The sequence below is a fragment of the Anolis sagrei genome, chromosome 5, assembly GCF_037176765.1.
Source record: "Anolis sagrei isolate rAnoSag1 chromosome 5, rAnoSag1.mat, whole genome shotgun sequence".
NCBI lineage: Eukaryota > Metazoa > Chordata > Lepidosauria > Squamata > Dactyloidae > Anolis > Anolis sagrei.
In genome coordinates this window covers 47686358-47693673 of record NC_090025.1, presented here as the reverse complement: position 1 = coordinate 47693673, position 7316 = coordinate 47686358, and positions in this window count along the sequence as shown.

Genomic DNA, 7316 nt, shown 5'->3' with positions numbered 1-7316 from the left:
AGTCTGGTTTCCCAGATATAAACTCTGCATTGCAACAGGAGCTTAATCTTGTTTAAGATTATCTCCTAGTGGCATCTTCAGTGACAATCTACTGTCATGAAAATTGGAGTGGGATTTATTTCCTTTTAGCAGTTGTTGGGGCCACAGTGGTGCAATGAGGTAAATCGCTGAGCTGCTGAACTTGCTGACCGGAAAGTTGGCAATTCAAATCTGCAGGACAGGGTGAGGTCCCATTGTTAGCCCCAGATCCTGCCAACCTAGCAGTTCGGAAACATGCAAATGTGAGTAGATCAATAGCTACCACCTCAACAGGAAGGTAAACAGCGTTACATGCAGTCATGCGGGCCACATGACGCTGGAGGTGTCTATGGACAACACAGGCGCTTCGGCTTAGAAATGGAGAAAAGCACCACCCCCAGAGCCAGAGATGAAAGGGAAGCCTTTACCTTTATCTGTGTATCTATGTTTTGTATTGTATTGTATTGTTTTGTTTTGTTTTTTGCGGCATTCAATGTTTTCCTTGTGTTTGTATATACTGGAATCGGCCGTGAGTCCCCTCAGGGAGATAGGGCAAAATACAAATAAAGTGTTATTATTGTTGTTGCTGTTGTTGTGTGCGTTTAAATCATTTCCAAATTACAGCAACCCTCTTCTTCCCAAGATTTGTTCAGAAGGGGTTGCCGTTGACTTTATCTGAAGCCAAAAGGGTATAACTTGCCCATTGTCATCGAGTTTCCATGACTGAGCAAAGATTTAAATCCTGGTCTCATAATCCAAAACCACAATACTATACTGGATCCTCTGTGCTTAGATTTTCACATCGATGTGGGGGGGGGGGGGGGACGGGACCATACCTTTTTGATAATCATGTGATGAAAAGCAGTCTTGTTTGTTTGTTTGTTTTCATTGCATGGGAATCTATGTCTCTAGAAGTGCATTTTCTCCAAGCATGATGATGTAGTGATACGGAAAGTTACATTAGTTGAGTTCCCTCTCACATGTGGCTGTGAGGGGCTTTGCGTTTAGATTTGAAGGTCTGTTTTTAAATGAGCAATGCATCCATGAAAATCAAACCAGTTCCTATCTGCAAGCTGGGATTTCTGAGAATGTTCACCAAAAAGCTACTGCCCCCCCCCCCCAATATATGGAAAACCTAGGTGCAGTGATGATTTTTAAAAAATTTATTATTATTATTATTATTATTATTATTATTAACAACACAGGTAGAATAATGTCCATTTATTCAGTATCTATTTCGTAATACAAATAGCCTATTATTCAATTAATTTTCTTAACATAATAATAATAATAATAATAATAATACACCTAGGTGTACAAACAGATCCTACACAGTTGCATACAAAAATGTGAGGGAGAAAGTATTACTTAAATATATCTCTACAGATCATAGAATTTTCATGTTGGAAGCTTTCCCGAGGCCATCAATCCAACATATTGCCATGCAGCAGTACACAAATAAAGCACTCTGAAAAGACAACAATTCAACTATTGTTTAAAGACCTCCAAAGAAGGACAATGCAGTTCATTATTTGTGCCTTGGTCAAAATGTTTTTACAGCAGTAAATAGGGAGGGGTGGCAATGAGAACCACAAAAAAATCCAGACACATGATTCTGTGGGTCGTGTGTTGTCCACCCCACACACAACAGATGTGGGCAAACAAGACATGAGCATGGATTCCCACACTGGCAGGATATTTACTTATTAATCATGGTATAGCTAATCTTTCTCAGTCTGATCTATCTGAAAGGGTTGTTGAGGGAACTGGGAAAATACCCTGAACTTGCCATCTGCCAGGAAAAATAGAAAGTTGATGCCTTACTGCCCAAAATGCCCAAGAGTCCCTGGACAGAACTCTAGGGAACATCTAAGTACCAGAAGTACTTATAGATTTGTTCTGGGTGATTTGTGGGAGATTCCTGACTCTCAATTATTTAACATTAGTAGCAAGAAAATAATTCTTCTCCCATACATTATGCTGACAAAATAAATAACATTTGCAGTTAACAGAAATTGATCTTTGTGTGGAAATTCTATAACCTAATTTAGTTCTCTAATCAAAGCGCATTCACATTCAAATCCTGTAAGGCACAGCATGGCATAATAGCGTAAACTATGCTATGCATCTCCTCACAACACTGCCAGGATGTGCCAGTTATCCATAGCAATTCAAATACAAAGGGCTATATACAAAATGCTGGTCATTAGCTATAAAGCCCTAAATAGTTTGGGTCCAGTCTATTTATTTGTCAAATAGCATCTCCCTGTATCATCACGTGCACTGTGGTCTACAAAAGAGGCCCTCCTCTCAGTCCCACCCTCGTCACAAGCTTGGTTGGTGGGAACGAGAGAGGCAGCCTTCTCTGGGATCACTCCCCATCTCTGGAACTCCCTCCCTAAAAAAATAAAAATGGCCCCCACCCTCTTCTTCTTTAGGAAACTTCTAAAAACATACCTATGCACTTTAGCATATGGAGAGGAGGACGATTAGGACTGCTGGCTAATCTACATGTATTAGATGGCTGTAATGATAATTTTTAAATGTAACACCGTTGTCAGCCATTTTTAATGTAATGTCTCATAATTTGTTTTTAGGGTGTTTATTTATGTTTTAGTTTTTATTTCTTAATTGATTGTTTTTGTTTTTGTTTTATTTTGATGTTTAATTCCTTGTTATAAATTTTCTGTTGTTACTCTTCATTATTTTTTATTATTTGAGATGTTTCCACCTATTTTGAGGCCTTGAATGTTTGTCTTTTTATGCCTTGTGTCCCTCTGGGGAGAGAAGGTGGTCCAGAAATAAAGTTTTTAAAAATTACTAATTATTATTATTATTCCTCCCTATGGTCATTCCATGGCTGATGTGGAAAGTGACAGATTATTTATTTATTTATTTATTTATTTGCAGTATTTATATACCGCCTTTCTCACCCCTGGGGGGACCCAAAGCGGTTTACACATAAGTAATGGCAAAATTCAATGCCTTACATTGGGCACCGATACGATGCCAATACAAACAAATACAATAGTAAAACCACAATTAAACATAAATTATAATTAAAACAATACATCAACAAGCATTAAAACAATAAAACAGTCTCATCAGTCGAATCGCCGTTCCAATCAATATCCCTTTAAAATGCTACATACATCTACTGTCCGAAGGCCTGGTCCCAGAACCATGATTTTTTTTCCTGAAAGCCAGGAGGGAGGGAACGGATCTTACCTAATTTGGGAGTGTGTTCCATAGGCGGGGGGCCACAGCCGAGAAGGCCCTGTTCCTCATCCCTGCCAGACGCATTTGTGCTGTTGATGGGAGCGAGAGCAGGGCCTCCCTGGATGATCTTAGATTACGAGGTGGGACATAGGGGTGGATGCGTTCGGACAAGTAAGCTGGGCCAGAACCATATAGAGCTTTATAGGCCAAAACCAGCACTTTGAGTTGGGCTCAGAGATTAGAGAAATGTCTGACTATGTCTCCGCAGCCAGGTGCAAAATGATTACATCATCCACTCAGATCTGCCATGGTTTTCCAAAGTTCTAAAGTGGGTGGTGTGAATCATTCTGTATCTTAGTAAGAGAACATCCCCAGATGCATTTCAGACCCTGCAGAAGTGCTGTCTTTATATGGATGCGGGGGGGGGGGGGGGGAGGGGGGTACCCACAGGACTAGATGACACAATCAAAGAGGGTAACACCAAAATGCCTTTCTATACATATTTTTGAGGAGATATTTCAGCAGAAATGTATTTTTAAAGAAATATATATACAAAAATATTTTTGTAAGCCCATGTAATGTATCGATATAACTACTAGGCTAATTTTCTTTTTGATTCTTCATGTGACACCACTGCCTCCTGGTCTCCACCAGCCATGGAATAGGCACAAGGATTTGGGGGGGGGGGGGGAGATAAAGTGACAAATGGATCAGTCTATGAGAGGAGCATTGATCAATGCAAATAACAGAAGTCATTGCCAACTTCCACAAGTACTATAAAATGACATATGCAAGCATAAGATGTATCTCATGGATGTCAGCAGAGACTTCATATCTCACTAGCAGGATATGGACTGCAGACTCATAAGTCTTCCATTTTAAATGTATGCCCTTTGTACCAGGCTTTCTTTGATGTATTTCAAGTTCCTAGTTTAAAAAATAAAACCAAAACAAGTGGATACAGAAAGCAAGAAGTCTGTCCATTCTTGTTTTATGGTATGGGGCAGTTTATACAACAAGCTCTTCAGCTTTGGGATATAAAACAATGGAAGATATATGTCTATTCTCCATGGGGGAAGAAGGAAGTGTGGTAATTCCATTCACAAGTAAAACATGACTTATATCAGTATTTCTCAACATTCCTAATGTCGTGATCCCTTAATACAGCTCTTCATGTGTGGTGACCCCCAACTATAAAATTATTCTTGCTGCTACTTCATAACTGTAATTTTGCTACTGTTACAAATCGCAATGTAAATATCTGATATGCAGGATGTATTTTCATTCACTGGACCAAATTTGGTACAAATGCCCAATACACCCAATACACTGGTGGGGTTGGGGGGATTGATTTTGTCATTTGGGAGTTGTAGTTCCTGAGATTTATAGTTCACCTACAATAGAAAGAGCATTCTGAACTCCACCAAGGATGGAATTGAACCAAACTTGGCACACAGAACTCCCATGATTAACAGAAAATACTGAAATGGTTTTGTGGGCACTGACCTTGAATTTTGGAGTTGTAGTTCACCTACCTCCAGAAAGCACTGTGGACTCAAACAATGATGGATCTGGACCAAACTTGGCACGACTACTCAATAAGCCCAAATGTGAACACTGGTGGAGTTTAGACCTTGATATTTGGAAGTTGTAGTTGCTGGGATTTATAGTTCACTTACAATCAAAGAGCATTCTGAACCCCACCAATGATGTAACTGAACTTGGTACAATACCTATATGGCCAACATTGAATACTGGTGGGGTTGGGGGGGGGCTGTTTTGGAATTCTGAGAGTTGTAGTTCACCAACACCAAAAAGGAAGAGGACAGGCAGTGACAACTTCAGCCTTCTCTGCCAAAAGAGTTCCTAAGATAATCAGAAATATGTGTTTTCTGATGGTCTTTGGTGACCCCCCCCTGAAACCCCCCTGATGACCCCCCCAGATGTCCTGACCCCCAGGTTGAGAAATGTTAACATATGGATATATATGACAGTAAAATAAGTTGACCTGACTTCTGAGTTTATCCTGTATAGTGTTATACAGCACTTCCCCCAGTTGGCTTCATGCTTTCACAATAAACACTGGCATGTACATTTACATTTTCTCCACATTAGTAATTAACTAGCCTCAGCACCTATACTCCAGTACCTAATGTACATCAACACAGACTAATAAACACTGATTCTGATCTTTGACTTGCCTGCAAAACAGCAACTGTTTGTAAAGAATCAATTATGTGTTGACATGAGAAGGAGCAGAGCTGTAATGGAGATTGCCACTCAGGAGTCAAAGAGGCCATCTGGGATCTTCGACCTTAATCCGAGGGAGTGGAAGTCTTTCCCCTTGCTATCCTATTAGTTGTTGGTAGAGCACCACCTTGAGAGCCCATTTCTGACTCAAGGGTGTTAAGCCCCCACTGCAAAATAATAATTATCATAATAAAGTGCTATTACAAGGGGCAGAGGGAGAGGAGAGTACCGACATAGAGCACACATGGTGCATTAGTCCTATGATACCCAAGTTTGATGATGAACTAGAACAACTGTCCCCAACCTGGTGCCCTTGAAATGTATTACACTACAACTGCTATTTATGCCACAGGAATTTGTAATCAATAGGGAAGCAGAATAGAAAAGCCTGAATTGTGTACATCATTTGGCAACAAGAGGATAAGAAGATTGCATCTGGTAATGACAACAAAGTACAGCTTGGAAATGTTCCTTTTTGTGACTACAAATTAAAATCTGGTGCATTATGCAAGTTATTTCTTTTTGTTTTTTTCAGGATCACACAGCAATCTATAGGTTAGGCAGGTGAAATTTGATGGCTTTAAAGTAGACTATTTCTCCCATGTCTTTACTTCCTCAGAGGTGCTATGACAAAAGGATCGGGGGCCCAAAATAACCAACCCAATGTAGAAGTAACTTTTACAAGCTCTCTTCTGAAAATAGTTGGGGTGTAATGCAAGCATAACTAATCCCCAACGTTTTCTCTCTTGCTGCAATTTTGTATGTTGAATATCAACCCCTTTCCATTTTGACTTAATTGTAATATATGTGAATTGATGTGATGCCCCTTCTTCTTCACAAATATCTTTACTTCACTCACATTTAATTTTACGTAGTGCTTATGAAAAATAAAGCAAAGCCATTGTATTTACTAGGTTCTGTTGTTTTCTTTATGTTTCTGCCATTATTGCTATATCCACAACAAAAGCTTAACCAATTTATTGTCTTATAATATCTGTAAGAGATAAAGGAGTACAGAGTACAAATCATTCGTTCACAACGAAGTCCACTTTAAAAGCTCCCCTCACCAGAAGACAGCCCAGTAATATGGGTCACTCGCATCTGCCACCCCTACTCCCTGTTTACTTTGATACCTTGGTTGCAGCTTGTGGAAAAAAGGAATAGACATCACCAACAACAATGTCTTGTTGTCAACTATGTCTCCTATCTCACAAAGTATTTGACCAACTAGCTTTACATAAGACCTCCAGCTGGCAGATATGAAAAAACATCTACACCTGCTCTGCTGACTTTTGAATCTATGTGTATGTGTGTGGGGGGGGGGGGGCTGTTTTCTTTCCTGGTGCTGGAGATTAGAAATATCTGGACAATGTTAAGGCGGCGGATTTGTGCTTTTTGGAGGATTGTTGTGTTTGTCTCTTACACCATCTCAGTACTCTTCAGTCAAAGTTGAACTTGCTAACATCCACATTGTCCTTTGTTTCACTGTAGCCCTGGAATACCTTTTCACCCAACACCACACAATGTTCAGATAATCCAATAAGTAAAAGTCTGTTAGTGAATCAGTATAAAAGGGAAAAGCCAAGTCAAAAAAGAAGCAGCAAAAGTACAAAAAGTAATTCCCAACAAGATCAAGAGTTCCTCAGGTTTTGAACCAAGACATCAAAAAGCAATCCACAGAGACTTGAGTTAACACAAAGCAAAAGAATCCTTAAGCAGGATATTGTTCAAAAGTTATATCCATAAACAAGAAAACAGGAGCACAAGAAAGACAAGACCTCCAAGAACCTGAAGTCATAAACAGGAATCAAGCCAAGAATCTTGAAATA